An 18980-nucleotide genomic window follows, 5' to 3' on the forward strand; every position below is an offset into this window, starting at 1 on the left:
AGGGGAGCGGATTTGTTCGCCGTACACTGAAGGTGGATTTACCATGTACGAAATGGCGTTCAAGGAGATGGGATATCGTTTGCCCTTCAACAACCTCGAAGCCGAGATTTTTGGCCGGTTAAAGGTAGCTCCCTCCCAACTTCATCCAAACGCGTTGGCGTTCATCCGGGCGTACCAGATTCTTTGTCGATATCTGGAGGTGGAGGCCACCGTTTCTTTATTCTTCTATATCCTCAAAATCCAACGACAGAAAGTCGGGGACCAGCAAGGTTGGATTTCCTTGAAGCATCAATCGAGCAAGATATTTAAGATGTTCGTGGAGTCTGCTCGGGGTTTCAAGGAGAGATACTACGTGGTGAGGCCGGTGACGGAGTTTGCTTTGAACTCTCTATATATGGACAGGCCTGTGTTCCTCGAGGATGGGTCTCCTCAGTTGGACGAGGAGGGAGAGCAGGTAACGGAGTGGAGCCTGCGTTTCCCGCTGTCATGGTCGTCGGAGCATTTCTTATTGCGGACCGACGAGTATTTAACGGCTGGCGAGGACCTGTCCCCGGCAGAAATGGCGGGCTTTGAGAAGCTGAAAGTGTATGTGGATGGCTTTAAGCCTTGTAAAGTTATAACCAGCTTAGGGGATGTTGCTTTGGATAAGCATGGTAAACCGAGGATCGAACCTCGTTTCGTTAATACCAGATTATTACTGTCGTGCAAAACTGTTTCTACCGAGGACACTTTGTTGGGTATCTATTTTAATTCCTGCCCGTTTTTTACTTGTTTTATATTCAGCATTGGATGTTTTGAGTTTCTCCCCATGTTTCTGACCATGTTTCTGACTTTGCAGGTAGAATGGCTGTTCTTGCTTCCGAGCTGATGAGGATAGCTGCTGAGCAGAAAGGGGAGAAGTCAAAGAAGAAAGCGAGGAGATCCAAGCCTAATATTCTGATTGCCGAGCAGACTGCTTCGGGGAGCATCACCCAATCTTCACCGGTGGGAAGCTCAGCTGGGACCCCGGGAGGTCGTGCAAAGAGGCATCGGGAGGAACAGATGACGCCTATCGTCGACCTGTCGGAGGGGGACGGTGGCTTTGTCCTCCCCGCGTGTTTGAGCAACCGGAGCTTTTTTGACAAAAATCCCCTCCAGGTGCCTGCATCGGAGAAGAATTATGTTCTGGGTGTTTCTTCAACTGCCCGACAGAACCAGCTGAATGAGGATATTGCTGCTATCATCCGGCTGGCGGAGACAGCCTTGGTATTAAATGAAGGGGGGCCAACTCATGAGGTGGAAAAGTTGGCTGCCCGGAATGCCAGGCTGGAGGGGCATATCGCGAAGCTGGAGGTGGAGCTCATTGATCTTAAGGGTAAGCAAGAGAATTATGGTCAGCTGTTGGAAGATGTTAGGGTAACTAGAGAGGAGTTGGAGAAAACTAAGGAAGAGCTCGAGGAGGTAAAGACCCAGGGTGCCGAGGAGAAGAAGAAACTGGAGGAGGTTATAGGTGACCTGCAGTCCAAGTTTGCTCCTGCTGTCGACGAGGCAATTGAAACTTCCAGGCTGGTAAGTCGAGCAGACCTGGTCAAGGAAATCAAGAGGCTCGGGGGCCTGATGTTGGCGAGCATGGTGCATGGGTGGAAGAATGCGATCGCCCAACTCGAGATTGTGAATGCCGAGCGTGGTTTGATCACTGATGGTATTCACAGGCTCAAAAGGGTCGAGAACGGGCAGATAGTCATTCCGGAGGACTATAAGAGGATGGCCCTGGAAGATGAAGAGGAGGAAGAGGATGGTGATGATGATGATGGGGAGGAGGATGTTGAGGAGGAAGCCGTCGGGGAGGAGAAGGCACCAGATGATAACCCAGAGGGTCACGATGAGAGCACCTGATCCTCCTCGACTCTTTTATTTGGGCCTGCGTGCCATTAACTTGTAATTTTCTTTGTTTTATTTTGAACGATATTTGGGGGCCTGCGTGCCCGGTTTTGTAATATTTGAACAAGTGGGTTTTTATGCCCGGTATTTTTATGACAGTGCCCGTTTTATTAATCCTGCTCGTCTATCTCATTCTCCTCGTGTGTATGTTTAAATTATTGCTTTTTGCTTTTTGCTAAGTTATGCCTGTTCGAAATCTGTTATGCATGTCTTTATGCTTGCTCGTTTTTAACTTAACAAATTTTTGGTTTTAGTGTTTGTGTATTTGCTCGACATTGTTGTATGCCTGCTCGACAAAACCTTTTTCTTTATTTGCAAGTTTTTTCTTTCGAGCGCGATTCGTCGAGGAGGTCGTCCTCGGATTTAACTTGGACAGTTTAGGGAACTGCCTAAGCGCCTAGAGTTGTTTCTGAGGCTAATACGGACGCCGACACGTTGTTGTGCCCGCCCCCGCGGCTTGAACTTCCCATCGCGAGCTGGGCGTTAAGCCTTGGCACGAAGACGAGGAGCTTGTCTCAAAGGTCATCCTCGTCGGGGAGACGCTCTGCCCTTCCTGAGCCAGAGTATCTCCTTTTCAATTATTGGATCGAGCACGTGTGCCCGCGTGCTTTCCGTTGTCGAGGTGTCGGGCTCGTTGCTAGAGGATCCGAGCAGCCTTTTAGAAGTGTTTTTCCTCGAAGATCCTCGAGATAATACGCGCCATTTTCTGTTTTGTCAATGACGCGATATGGTCCTTCTCAGTTGGCCGCCAGTTTACCATCCTGGGAGTCCTTAGCATTTCGTCTTAAGACGAGGCTGCCCACTTCAAATTCTCTTTTGATGACTTTGACGTCATGTCGGGCGGCTATTTTTTGTTTAAGGGTGGCTTCCCGAAGGGATGCCCCCGTGCGGATCTCTTCGACGAGATCAAGCTCTTCACGGAGAGCTTCGTCGTTCATTTCTTCTTCGAGCGGTTGCTCGGTTCGGCGAGATGGCTCGCCCACCTCCACGGGGATGACTGCTTCTGTTCCATATACCATTCTAAATGGAGTCTCCCCGGTTGTGGAGTGTGGTGTTGTGCGATAGGCCCAAAGGACGCTTTCGAGCTCCTCGACCCATTTCTTTTTATTTTGGTCCAATCTTCGTCGTAGGCCGCGCAGGATTACTCTATTGGCGGCCTCGGCTTGCCCGTTAGTTTGGGGATGTTCCACGGAAGTGAAATGTTGCTTGGTCCCCAAGGCAGCGAGGAAGTCTTGGAATCCTTTGTCCGTGAATTGTGTCCCGTTGTCCGTGACGACGGCTTGTGGTATCCCAAATCGGCAGAGTACGTCGCGTTTGAAGAAACGGAGTATCCGGAACGACGTTATGTCGGAGAGGGGTTCTGCCTCTACCCACTTGGTGAAGTAGTCCACGGCGACTATTAAAAATTTATTTTGGTGGAGTCCCTTTGTGAAGGGGCCAAGTATGTCCATGCCCCACCAAGCGAAGGGCCATGGTGACGACAAAGATTTGAGTTCATGGGGAGGAGCCAGGTGCATGTCCCCATGTCGTTTACATTTGTCGCATTTTTTCACATGGTCCTTAGTGTCTTGCTGCATGGTGGGCCAGTAGTATCCTGCTCGAAGAGCTTTCCTGGCCAGCGATCTTCCTCCCAGGTGCTGGGCGTTGATCCCCTCGTGTACCTCGCGCAGGATGTAGTCGACTGTTTCCTCGTCGACGCATTTTAGGAGTGGGATTGAGAACCCTCGTCTGTATAACTTTCCGTCGAGGATGACATACGCGCATGCGCGACGTCTTATTATTGCAGCTTCTTTCTGATCGTCGGGGAAGGTTCCATTTGCGAGGAAGTTGTAAACGGGGGTCATCCAGCAATTTTTGTCGCCAATGACATTTATGTCGAGGACGTTGGACGTCTTCTCGATGCTTGGTCGAGGAAGTATTTCCTGAATGACGGATTTATTTCCGCCTTTCTTTTTTGTGCTCGCCAGTTTGGACAGGATATCTGCCCGTTTGTTATGCTCGGGTGGAACGTGTTGCACCTCCACGGACTCGAACTTAGTGATTTTTTCCTTCACTAATGCTAGATACTCGGAGAGGTTATCATTCTTGGCTTGATATTCCCCTAATACCTGTGAGGCAACAAGTTGTGAATCTATGAAGATTTTAATTTCTTTTGCCTCCATGTCCTCGGCCAAACGTAGTCCTGCTAGGAAGGCCTCGTACTCTGCCTGGTTGTTCGATGTCGGGAAGGATAGTGCTAGGGATACTTCGATTATGATCCCGTTCTCGTTCTCCAGGATAATTCCTGCTCCTGCTCCCGTGGCACTTGATGCTCCGTCGACGAATATTGTCCATTTGTCTGCCTCGCTTGTCGTGGAGGATGGACTCGTCATTTCGGCCACGAAGTCTGCTAAGACTTGTGATTTTAGTGCTTTCCTGCTTTCGTAACGAATGTCGAATTCGGAAAGCTCGAGGGACCATTTAAGCATCCTGCCGACCAAGTAATGACTTGATGGGTTGGTCGGTTCGGACTACGATTGTATGTGCTAGGAAGTAGTGACGTAGTCTTCTTGCTGCGTTGATCAAGGCAAGGGCCACCTTCTCGATTTGTGTATATCTGAGTTCGGGCCCCTGGAGAGCCTTGCTCGTAAAGTACACTGGTTTTTGTCCTTCCGTTGTTTCACGGACAAGAGCTGCGCTGACGGCCTCAGATGCGATGGAGAGGTAAATGTATAACACTTCCTCGACATCCGGGCGTGAGAGGACTAGGGGTTCGGACAGGGCCTTCTTAAGATGTTGGAGGGCCTGCTCGCACTCGTCCGTCCATTCGAACACAGCTTCCTTCCTAAGTAGTTTGAAGAGGGGTAATGCGTGTTGAGCAGATTTTGCTACAAAGCGGGATAATGAGGTCAGCATTCCGTTCAGGGTTTGTATGGATTTCTTGTTGCTCGGAGTTGGGAGCTCCGCAAAGGCACGACATTTGTCGGGGTTGGCTTCGATTCCTCGTTCTGTTAGGTAGAATCCGAGGAACTTTCCTGCCCGTACCCCGAAGGTGCACTTTTCTGGGTTGAATCGCATGTTGTGTCTTCTGGCCTGCTCGAAGACCTTACGTAAGTGGGCGGTATGGTCGATTTCCTCATGGGATTTTACGATCATGTCGTCCATGTAGACTTCGAGCATGTCGCCTATTTCTCCCCGAAATACTCTGTTCATCATCCGCTGGTATGTAGCACCAGCGTTTTTTAGACCGAAGGGCATTACGTTGTAGTAATAGTTGCCCGACTCGGTCATGAAAGCTGTTTTTTCCCTGTCGGCCACAGCCATTGGGATTTGATTGTATCCTGAATATGCATCCATAAAAGACAATAATTTAAAGCCAGAAGAATTATCGACTAATTTATCAATGCAAGGTAAAGGATAAGAATCTTTAGGGCAAGCCCTATTGAGATCGGTATAGTCAACGCACATTCTCCATTTTCCATTAGATTTTTTCACAAGTACAACGTTAGACAACCAGGTAGTGTATCTGGCTTCAGAAATAAAATTTGCCTCTAGGAGGTCTTTTACAGCTTTTTCAGCAGCCTCCGCTTTTTCGGGAGACTGCCTACGCCTACGTTGCACTACGGCACTAGCAAGTGGGTCGACAGTAAGTTGATGACAAGCGATGTTTGGATCCAGCCCGGGCATGTCGGCAGCGTGCCATGCGAACAAGTCAGCGTTTTCTCTAAGGCAGGCTTTCAGCTGCTTCCTCGCCAACTCGGGGAGCCCCGTACCAATCTTGACTCCTTTTTCTGGATCCTCGCCAAACTGGACTATCTCGAAGTCTCCATCTGGAATGGGGCGGTAATGCTCTTTGCTCGCCTCGTCGTCTCCCTTCTCCTCCTTCCTCAGCTTTTTCTCCTCCTTGTGTTCTTTCTTGGAGGTGCGGCTGTCAAGATCAATTGAGCTCACACTTGGTCCGGGCAGACTTGGTGGTGCTTCCGGGGAGGGCTTTGGTGGTGTTTCCGAGGAAGGCTTTGGCTTCTTCGGTTCAGGAGCTTTGCCAATGAAATTGTTGCCTTTGGATGCTGCGTCAAAGCACCTCCTCGCGGCTTCAATGTCCCCGTGTAAAGTAGCAACCTGCCCCTTATGAGTGTAATACTTCATCTTTAAGTGGGCAGTGGAGGGGACAGCGATCAGGTCTGCTATGGCCGTCCTGCCGATGATGCACTGGTAGAGGCAGGGGCAGTCTACGACCAAGAATCTGACCCTGATTGACTTGGCAGTTTCCTCGGAGCCAAAAGTGACTATGAGGTCGACATAGCCCCAAGGCTTAGTGGTTGCCCCGTTGAATCCTGTGAGGTCTGAGCCCAAGTACGGGGTGAGGTGTGTCTCGTCCAGCTGTAAGGTCCTGAACAAACTGGCGTACATAATGTCGCAGGAGCTCCCCGGATCGATGAGGACCCGACGAACGTCCATGTTGGCCATGTCTGCCCGGACGAGGAGAGGAATTTGGAAATTGGCTGACCCACCGGGCAGCTCTTCGAGATAAAAAGCTAAAGGCATTGATCGCCCCTTCGCCTTGTCCAGTGTTGCGTTCATGTTCGAGGACGTGTTGATGAGCTCCTCGAATTTTCTTTTTATTGATCCGACGGTGTGCTTGTCCATACGACCACCGGATATGACGAATGAGTCTGTAAAATATTCCCACGTGCTAAGCGTAGGACCAGTATAGATGTCCCCGAAACCGCTGGGGATAACAAAATCTTCTGGCCGGGATACGCTCATAGCTATCTGCTTGGCGTTGTTCTGCCCGGCTGGTTGTGGAGGTACCTCCTCGACCGCGCGTGTCTCCGCGGCCTCTGGTCGAGTGTCATTGTTTCTTTTGACGAACTCTCTCAGGTGTCCGCTCCTTATCATTATTTCAATGGCATCCTTCAGCTGGATGCAGTCGTCGGTTCTATGACCATAACTCTTGTGGTATCTGCAATACCTATTCTTGTCTTGGCCAGGCTTCAGAGGGGTTGGCTTTGGTTGCTTCACACCTGCTCTGTTGAACTCGGAGATGTGAACTTCAGCGAATATTTCTCCCCGAGTTTTGACGAGGGGGGTGTAGGTGTTGAATGCGCTTGGAGGGCCACGGGGCTCTCGTCTTTCGCCCCTCCTTCTATCTCTGCCCCTCTCGCCACCCCTATCGCCGCCTCTGTCGCTTCCCCTGTCGCCACCCCTGTCATCGTTCCTATGGGAGGACTCGCGGGCAGGGTGGCTGCTTCCAGGTCGGGCAAGGCGGGCGACATCGGCTGTCTGGACTTCCTCGTACTCAATGTACTTTTGAGCTTTTAGGAGAAGGTCGTCCCAAGTGGGTGGTTTTTCTATGCCAACAGCCTTGGCAAAATCGCTGCCCGGGCGAAGGCCCCTCTGCAGCAAATACTTCTTCATATCGTCGGTTGTCTCGACCTGCACAGCCTCTTTATTGAACCTCTCGACGAAATTGCGGAGAATTTCATCCTCGGCTTGGTATATGGCTTCCAAGGCGTGCACAGTTTTTGGATGCTTGCGGGAAGCGGTGAAGTGTCTGCAGAACTGCTCCGTAAGGTCCCTCCACGAGTGGATAGATTGAGGGGGCAGGCTTTGGTACCATGCCATCGCTCCCTTCCTCAGTGTGGTCGGGAAAAGTCTGCACCTAATGGCACCGCTAATATTCCTGAAATCCAGGTTAGCGTTGACATTAGCTATGTGATCGTCAGGGTCGGTCAAACCATCGTACGCGGGGAGCGTAGGAGGTCTCTCGAAGCCCTTTGGAATATGCTTCCTCAAGATGTTCTTGGAAAGGGGGCATCGGGGATCGCCCTCGTCACTCCCGTTGGGAGAATAGTCCTCGGAAGACCGTGGAGAATAGTCGCCGGGCATGGGCGTTGGACTGCGAGATTTGCGAGGACGGTAGCTGCCCGACGCGCCCTGCTTGGACATCAGCGCCAACCCTTGAGGTGAATGGCGGCGCGGAGCTTCGTGTTTCCCTTTCTTGCCCGGGGAGAGCCTACCCTCGCGATGTGGAGGGGTACGATCCCTCTTCCGAGGAGTAACTTCGACCCTCTCTAGGTCGGGGCGTCGATGTTTGACGACCGCCGGACGGGGAGGGGAAGGAGTAGCCTGGTGTCTCTGCGGGGGAGAGTTGGTCTTTTGGCGGCGCCGGCTCCTTTCCAGCGCGGCGATTCTTTCACTTTGCTCGTCTAATCGACGACCTTGAGCCTGCATGGCTTCCGTTGTTTGTTTCAGAGCAGCGATCAAGGCCGTGATCTCGGAATTGGCCAAGGTGGCGGGCTGTCCAGCGTTGTTTGCCGGAGTTTCTTGCTTGAACTGTGGGCGTTTGCCCATTAGACGATCGGTTAGAACCTCGACGTCTTCTTCATCGGACGAGAGTGAGGTTTCCCGTCCGTCGCGGGGGTCGGTTTCTGGACCACGTGCTACGGTGGTATCGTCGCGCACCGGTGATAGGACGGTGTTATGCTGCGGCGGCGGAGAGGGTGGAACGTTGAGCGCCTTCTCGTCGCCGGTATCGGTGTTGAGTTGCTGTGATGAACTAGCCATGATGAAAATTGTTTGTTGAAAAACGGAATCGGTTTTAATCTTTGTTTCTTTGAGAAAGAGTAAAGATGGGGAAGAACTCAGGTCCCCACAGACGGCGCCACTGATCTAACCTGTTGATCAGAAAGGTTGAGGCCGATCCGTTGAGCAAGCTTTCACACCGAAGGGGGGGTTTGTACCTGCAGGTGCTCTGATGCCTAAGTCAGCAAGAGAACAAGAGATACAAAGAAGAGAGAGAAAGTAAGGTATAGAATGATTCAGAATACCTGGCTCTCCTGTCTAGGAGAGCTTATATAGTGCCCCCAGCGCTGGGCCAAAGGTTGGTCTATTGGGCCGGGATAACCGGCCCAATAGACTCAACTGCCAAGATAGTCCCTGTATCGTAGGGGGAGGCCGTTATTTTGCCTCTATCTTGGTTGGAGCCGTTCCGCTATTTGCGGGTAAGGGATAAGCTCCGTGACAGCTGTGGTTGGATAAAGGAGCACGTGTTAAACGTGCTGCTTAGCTGTTAAGCTACATAGGAGTGGATCAACATGCGCGGATGTATGAGCACGTGGTTAACGTGGTGCTAATCCGTTAAGTCGAGCAGGACACGTCATTGGCTGACGTGTCGGGGAAGTCTCCCCTTATTGGGCCGTGCCCCCAAATGTCGGGCAGAAGCGATTGGGCCAGACCTTGGCCCAGTCCAGAACAATATATATTTGACTAATTATGAATGAATAGTTATGTGTCAAATAGATGCAGACTTAATTTTATCATGGTGTGTATATATGGCTTATGGCTCTAGGTCGCCGTTAATCAGAAATAAGGTTCGGTGTTGCAATTTCTTTATGGTTATTGCAGTTTTGGTTATTTGAGATATATATTGTCTCTTTTGGTTCTTCCTGTATGTATGTGCCTTTGCTACGATCGTAAGTCCATCACCGTCATGCTTAATTTGAGTTGCTTCAAAATTCAGAATTCAAATTAATTTGTTGTTGCCATTAAAGGTCATATGTATGTGTGATTACTATTATCTGGTTTTGTCAATTGATCACACATGTAAACAGGACAATTTTTTTTTCCTTTACTTTGATGGTCTCATAAATTCTTTTCCTTTTATTCCTCTTGCCAATTGATTGATAATTACTATTGGGATTATTTTGGCATATTTTAGGAAATCTTGACAGACCCTAAATTAATAATTTGAAATTATTCTATAATAACTCTTATGGTTATGACATTTTAAAATACTTTATTCCTTTTATTTACGTGTCATATTAACAAATTGATGTTTATTTTGTTTGGAATAAAATTATGATTTAATTTGTGCCCAAAATTAATTTATAAATTCAATTAAAAAAATATTTGTTTGATTTCAATATCACATTCTTGATTTTTTTTGGGTTGAAAATTTATTCCTTAAATATGTAAATATTTGGTGTTTATCAAATTTGAGAATTGTGCACTATTTTACATAATAAATTCTCAATATATGAGTCTAAAATATTCGGTGTAAAATTTCTAAATTAGTAACATCGATGCAAATTTTATTTTAAGTGTTACAACTGTAAAATAATTTTAGACTCAATTTTATTAATTCAGACGTCTAATATGTTATATTCTTGAACTTAAAAATCAATATCAATTCTATGTTGCCTTATTGTTATGCCCACTTGTAAATTTTAAGGCAAATTAAATTGTAACATCCTTGTATTGATTTATTAAAATAGAGTTTTATAATCTGATATAACGGTTTTCTCTTTATTTGTTTTATGAACCGCTTGAGATGAGGTCGTGAAAAACTTCCTGGAATCTGGCTAAAATCATTAAAGCTTAGTGACTCTACATACAAGGATGAAAGTCACACTCTCCGAGATATTCTGAGATGATGTTATCAAATGGTATTCTCGCCAAATCATCAAAAGCCAATGACTCTAAAGACAAGGATGAATGTCACACTTTATGAGGTTAGTCACAGTTTTATCAAATTCTTTAACCTCTTGTGACCCATTACTTGTTATTGCATATATGAAGAAATTTATTTCTTCTTCTCTTGTTGTGCAATTATATAAATATAAAAGTGGAATCCTTTTCCAGAAAATTCTAAATAGAACTCTATAATGATTGTATATATATATATATATTTTTTTTTCTCACAATAAAACTTCATTTTCAATTTATATTTAAGTTATAGTGGGAGTATTTAAAACCTTACTCTAAGAGTTCTATTCTGGATAAAATACAAAACTATTTTACACACTTTTATTTTAAATAATAACTCTTGCTATCATACTCTTTCGTATATAAATTCTAAAGTCATATTTATGATATGCTAATTTAAAATACTTTTAAGCATGTCTTTCTATTATTTTAATATGACTAATATTGAATAAAATTAAATAGATTGTTTATGCATGATATTATTTTATCATATTCTTTTAAGCATAAACATTAATGATTTGTATAATTGTAATCTCACCTATCGTGGATACAATTATGCAAAGTATACTGACAACAATCATACCCTATCGGTGTGTTGTTAATATAATATTCGTTATTACTCAATGTACTTTAATTTTATATACTTATATTTCAAATACTCTGTCACTATTAAAATGTTGTGACATAAAAACCGTACATTGAAATGTTATAGTTCTTACTTACTATCCTTAATACCCTTGAATGATATTACAATAAGTAAGAAATTTTACTAAATATATTATAGCGCATGTAGCTACTATCTTAATTTTGCAATCCAATATTATCCTAATTTTAATCAATGAATTATTTAAACTTTATTTTAAAAAAAAAAATAAATAAATAAAATTGGATTGCCATCTATCCCTAGATTTTGTTAAGTGGCGGACATAACCTTATCGGTGTGACGTTACTCAACACGATCTTCATGTGATAGAGAAATAGTTGAATATTCACTTAAAATATTTTCAAACTTTTAATTCAACTATCATTCTCTATCAAGTGGGAGAATCCTCACTATGTATTGTGTGACGTAATGGACATACCCTATCGGTATGACATTGCTTAACATGATCATCCTTTCCTTGGTGTAAGAAAAATATCTAACCATTTTAAATATCATTCTTTGTCAAGTGAGGAAAATTCTACATGCAAATTAACTATAACTAAGAAACAAGTATATTTATTTGTTTCATAATTCTAGACATAAAACTACTGTAGAGACTTATATTGAGGATATTAATTATAGTCTTTTCTCATAAATTATTATATACTTCCATATCATTCTATATTTTTGTAAACTCATTTTGTAAAAGCAATATGTCAAAATCTCAAATGCTTAACAACTCTATCAACAAAAATTCTATTTATTTTATGTCATTATTTTAAATGGTTTTAAATTGTACATTTGAGATATTCAATTTTTTCTATTTTCACTATATTTGACATATTTCAAACTATTGTTATTTTTCAACACTTATGGAAGTTAATGACTATTTTCTCATATACCCTCAATAATAATAAAATGTAAGTCTCATGTATTTCCGCTGCGTGTAACCAAACTATTTCTCAAATGTGTGTCTATAATTGTAGCATTTGAGTTTTATGAGTGAGTTATTAATTTTTTAATATATATAGTCTCATACCCTATTTTACAATACTAGAGACTTAATCTCACTCATATGATGATAAACCTTTTATATATGATCATCATACTCTTTATATGATAGCTACTTTATATATAAAAATTCTTTTGAGAATTTTATTTGTTATAAGGAGATTTATATTATAAATTGTTAAGTAAAATTTAGCAATCTCCTTAATTCTAAATGCAGAATATGTGGTTAACCATGAAATCCAACACTTATAAAAATCTGCCATTGAAAAGTTTTGTATATATTGGATTTTATATTATTATTGAGTTACCACTTGTGTTAGCAATTCTGCTATATTCATGTGCAAAAATGTGGTTGAATTTGTGACACTCTAGTATTGAAATAAAATAAAATTATATAACCACATATATATAGAAAATTTTGCACTAGCAAATAAGTATCCCACTGTTAAATATTACTTATCATAATATTTGTATATTAGTGATCACTAATGAAAACACTAAAGAAAATTTCACTCATTCTTGTTTATATATGTGGGATCAGTGGGAGTGTGTACATAATATTATATACTATGAGCTCAAATAAAAATTTCACTCTTGTTCATATATGTGAGATCAATGAAAATATGTACACAATGATATAAACACAAAACTTAAAGTTATAATCTCACTCTTGCCATATACTTTTGAGCGCTTAATAAAATATGGCATATCTTAAGAGACTTTAAATTTCAGTCTCATTCTACTATACTGAGATATATATCAACTCTTTAATCTCGGTAAGCATCATAATTAGATGCTTAAGTCAATTTGTTGGAAAATGCACAATTACCTCTTAGCATTCAAATATATTGTGCTTCTCCTTTACCAACACTACACATTCTATAAGGTCATAAATAGTAAGTACTACGTATAATATCAATACTCCTATCGAGTATGATATTGTGTTCTTAAAGTACTTATGAATTGCATAATCATAATTTGTTCATTATTGACATTCTTTGTGGCCACATTAATCCATATCTTATTTTTCTTTGAACTAAGTGTTTGTGTTAATCCAAATTGGAGATTCTCCGGTCTCCTATTTCTTTATGGATTTTCATAGTCACAATTTTTTGCTTAAATTTGGATTAATTGAATGTCAGACATTGTAGAACATTTATTGATTTTGACTAAAAGTAATTATTCTCTTAATAGGCTATCCCTATAAGCTAGTAATTACTTGACCTATGTGGATATTCTATGACTTTTATAAAATCAAAAACTCATTGGCAGAACCACTAACGACAGACTTATATATATTTGATTAAGTCTTCTATATTTTGGGTTAGTGGGAGTTTGTTGTAGCATTTTAGATGCATGGGCCTTTATTGGATTACAAATTCTTAATTTTATAATGTTAATCCATATTATTCTATGTGAAATTTGAGGTTTAGCATGTATGATTTTGTTTGCCCTATCGGATTCAATTTCTGCACTGTTTAAATCTTATGTTTCTTATACTTTAGATTATTATATGTGAAATTCAAGGTGTATGGTGTATGATTTTGTTTGCCCTATCGGATTCAATTTCTGCACTGTTTATATCTTGTGTTTCTTATACTTTAGATGACATGTTTAATTATATTTGATAAATTTCTACCACTATTCTTATGTTATATTTTAAAGACTAATTAAAGTAATCCAAGTGGGAGATTGTTGAATATTTTGGATTTACTTTAATTATTTATTTAAAATATAATTAAAAGTGTATAATATCAAATACAATTACTTGTCATATTATATTTAATTATTTAAATATATATCATTAGGCTTTATGTTGAACGGGTCGTGATGGGTTGGGTCGTTCTTTATTCTGCCTATTGAGAAGGTCCTGCCTCCACTGATGAGTATATATTCTAGCCATCCTATTAAGCTAGAGAACACTGTACAAACATAACACGCATTAGGACTCATCAGTGAGAGGTAGAAGCATCGTCTCAACCCTCTCTTAGTTTCAGTCAAAGAAGGATTCATCCGCTGCCATTCAAGGTACACAATTCCTTTCTTTGATCTATTTAATTAAAGTAGATATGCTATAATCATGTATCTGTGATCTAAGGCTAATTTCAAATCCTTCATTACCCCCCAACACTGCTTGTTCAAATGGTTTCCCCTTTGTGACTTCTACCCCGTCCTTCCTCCTATCTTGAGACTCCATCAATAGCATATGACCTTTTGTATGATTCGCACCCTTAACCCTTTCGAACCTAGCAATTTTGCCCTTGACTTGTAAGTTCCAAACCATATTTCTTCAATCTTCCTTAGCAATTTCTATGAATCCACAACTTCAACAAAATGAACACTTCCCCTACTCTCTAGTATTTGGCAAACGTTTTCCACAAAATTAATATTTTGTTAAGTTATGGAAAATTTGAGAAGTATAGCATGTCGGTTTCACAGTTTTGGTAGTTTTGTGGTTAGTTAAGTGGTTAGCTACTTTACTATGTAATCTAAATTAAAATGGTTGATAACAAATCTTATCATCACATTGCATAAGTTGTTTCTCATAAGCTCAAAAATAAGTCAATCCAAACGGCTCCTAAAACTATTATTTTTTACTTATAAAAAAAATCTGCAGAAAGAAAAGCTAAAAGAGTGAATATTTGTATACCTTGTTTTGCGTAGTTTCAGTGGATATGATCAAGTTTTATGAACAATCTTCTTCTTTCTCCAATCTACACAAAGAATCATGTAATGTTTAATGAAATTGAAGTTATGCAATAGACACTATTTGATCATATCATTTGTATTCTTCTTGTTCTTTCTTTTTCACACACACAAAGAAAACTCACATTGCATGAAGCCTTCAACTCACTTCTCCTCTTCTAACTCCTCCTGCTGCTGCTGCTGCTGCTGCGAGCGAAGAAGTTGGGGGCTATTTCAGCATTTGATTTGGATTTGAACCCATACGATTGCGAGAGAATGAGAGTTAGTGAGAGTACTGTGAATGTTTTTGATTTGGATTCTAACTCACTTTGGTGTTCTGATTTTAACCTCCATGAAAGCGTCGTTTTGATTTTGGCTCAACCACCAGTCGATTACCTTCTTCCGAAGCGTTGAGGTTTCAACGGTGGCTATGGATTTGTGAGCTAGGCTGCGATGGACACGTGTGAAGAAGAAATTGGTTGCGGCAATGGGTTTCAACTATGGGGTTTGGTAGTTGCAGTGGCGGGAGGGAGGGAGGGAGGGAGGGAGGGAGAGTGATAGGAAGTTGGCAACGATGGACGGTGATGATTGATGGAGAGGTGTTTGTTGAGGAATGATTGAACGATATGGAAAGGAACATCGGTGGTCCACAAATAAGAAGAAATGGATAACTTTCGGATATTAAATGGATGGACAGCTATTAACTGATTTTCTTAGTTGTGGATAAATGAATAATTTTGACACTCCTATCTACCATAGTTTAAAGACCTATCTATTCGCACGAGTCTATGAACTTTTAATCGATATTTGAATTTTTTATTGTATAAAATTTATATAAAATTAAATATTTAAAAATTTGTTATATAATATTGTTAAAATATAATTGGAATTATTCTGTTAATTATTATTTATTTTTTTGACTTAGTGTTAATTATTTCTTGTTAACTTATTTATTCAATTTTTTCTGCTTCAGTGACAAATATAATTTTTTCTGTTTCAGTGACAAAATTGTGACTTTTAAGTTTAGTTTTTACTTAATTTTTATTATACTTTTACTCCTTTAAAAATTATCGTACACTTAATTTTGGTCTTTACTAATAATAAGTCAATGTTTATTTTTAAATGATTTTTTTTTTTTGCAGTTATATTTAGAATATCATAAAAAGTTCCCCACAAAAAACAAGTTCAAAATTTAATTTCTAGGTCATGATTTATGTTAAAAAAATTATATTTTAGTAAATGAACTTTATATGATATTTTAATTATGTCTACAAAAAATCATTCAAAATTTAAAATTTTAATGATAATTAAACAAATTTAATTTTAATAGAGACTAAAATTATGTCCAAGAAAAATTTATAAGAGCTAAAAATATAATAAAAATTAAGTAAAAGTCCTGATTTTATAATAACTAAAAATATATTTAACTCTTATTTAAAAAAACAAAATCGTCCAAGTTTTGGATTAATGCAAGGAATCTCTACTCAAAAACAAATAAAAAATATAAGAATATCAATAAAAAAAATGATAATATATACATGAAAAAATGCATTTTAAAAAATGGAGGTAACAACGGCAGAATAAAAAAAATGATCTGAATGAAATGCTTGATTACCTCTCATGAGTCATTTCCGTTCGGTGCACAAAGTATCTTCCTTCCCCCTTTCTCAAATTGCAAGCAGAAACATGAAAGAAGCAATAAAATCTTCTATCTAAAAAAAAATGAAAGAAGCAATAACAGCTGAGAGTAGGCATGACAATAAAACTCATACCTACGGGTATCCGCCCAAACCATATTCGTTTTGACGGGGAAAACCCGATTTGACTAGGTTTGGGTTCGGGTTTGGATTTTTCCCGATTTCAAAAGATAGGTTTGGGGCGGGTAATGGGTACATTGATACCCACCCCGAACCCGCCCCGCTTATATTAATAATTAGATTTCACCTCTTTTAAATTAGAAACGCTTAAACAATCTCTTAAATTACATTCATATATTTATTTTTTATTTTAAATTTGAGTATTAAACATACCATTTTCTCTATTTTTTTTCTTTATTTTAAAAAATATTGTTGAGAGAAAATAATTTTGGACATTTAACTTTTTTTTAATAAAAAAAATACTAAAATACAATCTAAATTCATGTGGAAAGAGGTGTAATGGGGATACCCGAAACCCGATGGGGATACCCGATCCCCGTTGGGTATGAGTTTGGGGTTATCATTTTTATCCCCGCTCGAATTTGGGATGGGTTTGGGGAAACCCAAACTTTATGAATTTGGGTTTGGGGAGGGCAAAATTCGTCCCCGCCCCGCTCCATTGCCATGCCTAGCTAAGAGAGACTATAACAATTGTAACGACAATAATGTAGGGCTTCACAACAACCTACCTTTTAGTGCTTATGCAAGTGCATGACATCGATTCATGCAAAGGCATGACTCGAGACATGACACAGTTTTATGCATTTGTCTTTATTAAAACATGCCTAAAACATACTCATTCAATCCTAGTTCATCACACTTTATAAAAAAACAACTTCTAATCATGATTTTAACACAATAGTGAGCTTTGGGTAAGGGGAAGCTCATCATACATCATCCTTACATAAATTGAATTATTGTTGAAAACTTACATGATAGATTGGGGAAAAACTAAGAACTATCATGCATGTTTCATGTTCATCAAAATCATCATTATAACGAACATTAGGAGTATACCGGGTACTTAATACTCCAATTTACCATTTGTTTCTAACCTAAGGTTTACAATTAGTTCTTAATTTGGCCAAACTTAAAAGGTAGGCTAACCTAAAGGAACCCACCTGTGAATTTCCAGCAGCTCCAAGCTATTCTTTACACCTTTATGCATCTGTTTGAGCGGCTCAAGCATGCCAAACCCGCTGCCAAAAATTCTGTAATTCTACAGCATCAGGACCCTATCTTAAAACACATCTCCATTCCTCATTACTAACCCAAAACCTATGAAAGAGGTACTCAAACTTTAGGGAATTTCGTCTGGGTCACAGAGTGAATGTTATGACAGAAATACTAGTGATAGGTCCATACGAATTTATGCAGAATTTCTTTACCATGTACCTTGGTTATCAATCCCTTCACTTTGGTTGTTTCTTCCAAACCCACACCTTGAATCTTGCTCTTAGGCTTCCATTTTTGTATCCAACAATCCTTGATTTGATAATTACACATACAAGCCCCAAAATTGAAGGAACCAAAACCTAGCCAAAGTAAAAAGGGTTGGTTCGGCAGAGGGAAAAGAAAAGAGGAACAAAGACTGAAATTAATTCTTTGTGGGTTCACCATAGGTGATTTAGAACAAGCAAAACACACATGCAAGGCTCCAACGTACATAAATGATAAAAACCTTTTTTTTTTTTTTTTTTTTTTTTTTGGTACAATAAAAACCTTATTTTAAATGTCTAATTGATTACCAACAAGTTTAGAAAATGTTTGTAATTACTAATCATGATTCTAACATTATGTACACCTAAAATCCTTAATATGAGTATCTAGAACTTAGAATTTAGTGATCTTCAACCCTTTAGCTATGTGTATCAATAGATATGGTACTCACATGGGAATTGTAGATAGTTTTCCTGGCGATCAACAGATAAGTATAGAATTAGAAGGGACTTATAAGTATAATTAGTTTCATGATTGCTATGAAACTAAGAAAAGTTAGATAACAATATACAGTTGATCATATGAAATCAGTTATGGGCCTTCTGCCATATATCATGTATGGAATTATTAGTGGGCTTTGGACCACATATATGAATAAAATGTTTAAGTTATGTTCCTAGTGATACCAGAAACTACCTGATATAGGAGTTGGATAATCTGGTTGGGTTCCCAAAGGGAATTCCACATGAAGACAAGATGAGTCGAGGAGTCGTGTCCTAGCCCTCGATAGGGAATTTGACCGACTAGGTAGACCTCCTGAGCCTAACTCACCTCAGGTTGTCTATATAAAATGAACTTAGATAATTATTGTGTGATACACTTTATTATATGTTATGTAATGATATATGAATGTGATAATGCTTACAAGATGATCAACTAACAGCCAAGATTCCCCTATGACTACTGACACCCTAGGTGTAGTAGGAACTCACTGAAGCTTAGAGTCTCAACCCGCGCCCTTTATTTTTTTCAGATAAACAGGTTAAACAAGACAGGGGTAAGAAGGAAGCTGATGATCAAGGCTGAGCTTGGATTATCTAAAAATATTAAAATTAGTT

At 40.3% G+C, this 18980-nt stretch overlaps 1 protein-coding gene and 1 long non-coding RNA gene across 14 annotated transcripts in view; both read right to left on the minus strand.

Annotated features, from left to right (window-relative positions):
* The window catches only part of LOC123883609, a 37657-nt gene extending 22213 nt beyond the window's left edge, over nt 1-15444 (minus strand). For 10 of the 13 annotated variants that reach the window (XM_045932507.1, XM_045932505.1, XM_045932503.1 and 7 more), the window contains exons 1-2: nt 14872-15443; nt 14691-14754 (exon numbers count right to left, since the gene is read on the minus strand). The gene's annotated coding sequence lies outside the window, so the exon portion shown is untranslated. Of the gene's footprint in view, nt 1-14690; nt 14755-14871 lie in introns of all 13 variants that reach the window. The other 3 variants (XM_045932506.1, XM_045932501.1, XM_045932497.1) reach the window with 1 other exon arrangement.
* A 938-nt stretch (nt 15445-16382) lies between these two features.
* On the minus strand, nt 16383-18456 carry LOC123883622. The gene is made up of 4 exons (XR_006800334.1): nt 18314-18456; nt 17818-17957; nt 17544-17700; nt 16383-16437 (listed from the first exon to the last, which is right to left on the minus strand). It is a non-coding gene; the product is annotated as an uncharacterized LOC123883622 (long non-coding RNA).
* Nucleotides 18457-18980: the final 524 nt, after the last annotated feature.

Source organism: Trifolium pratense, linkage group LG5 (assembly GCF_020283565.1).
Source record: "Trifolium pratense cultivar HEN17-A07 linkage group LG5, ARS_RC_1.1, whole genome shotgun sequence".
NCBI classification, from domain to species: domain Eukaryota; kingdom Viridiplantae; phylum Streptophyta; class Magnoliopsida; order Fabales; family Fabaceae; genus Trifolium; species Trifolium pratense.